The following is a 982-nucleotide window of genomic DNA, read 5'->3' as shown; positions in this document are numbered from 1 at the left end:
TATATATATGTATGTATGTGTATGTATATGTATATATGTGTGTCTGTATGTGTGTGTGTGTGTTCTTTTATCCGTTTACTTCTGTCAGTCATTAGAGAGCAGCCATCTTGAGGAATTTTAACTTGAATGAATCGACCACAGTGCTTGTGCTAAGACAGGCACTAACACTATTGGTCTCTTTTGCCGAACTGTAAGATACAGGGACGTAACAACACTAACATCCGTTTTCAAGCGACGATGGAAAACAACAGAGACACAAAATACACGCACACAGGCTCAGACATGCGCGCGCACACACACTGGAACAAACACACACATAAACACATATACACATAAACACATACACACACACGCGCGCGCACACACACATATATACATACTACAGGCTTCCTTCAGTTTCTGTCTACTAAATTCTTTCGCATGGTTTTGGTCATCAAGAAGTTATACTGAACAAAAAAATTGGGGCTGAAACCGGAACAATGTGGGAAGCACATTTATTTATATATATGCACGCATACAAACATACTTACTTATATATATGTGCGTGTGTGTGTATGTGTGTGTGTGTGTGTGTGTATACATATAATATATATACATATACATTATATATATATATATATATATATATATATATAAATTTATGAATAAGGATACGATCGTTATTTTAAAATACTGATCTTATCAGGCGGCCATGATGGGAATAAAAACCTCAAAGGTAATAATTATTATAAAAATTATAATTTAGGGCATCTAAGAGATACCAACATGTTTGAAACAGCAGTCAAACCATGAATCTAAAGCCATGTTAAATGCTCATACAGCACCAGGAGGGAAGACAAAGAGACAAAATAAACTAGCAAAAAAATTACAGTATTTTTTTTCCTAGTTTATTTTGTCTCTTTGTCTTTTCTTGTATGAACATTTAATGTGGCTTTAGAGTCAAGGTTTCCCTGTTATTTCAAGCATGGTGGTAATTCTTAGT

This window comes from Octopus bimaculoides, chromosome 1, assembly GCF_001194135.2.
Source record: "Octopus bimaculoides isolate UCB-OBI-ISO-001 chromosome 1, ASM119413v2, whole genome shotgun sequence".
NCBI lineage: Eukaryota > Metazoa > Mollusca > Cephalopoda > Octopoda > Octopodidae > Octopus > Octopus bimaculoides.
This window is presented reverse-complemented; position numbering follows the sequence as displayed.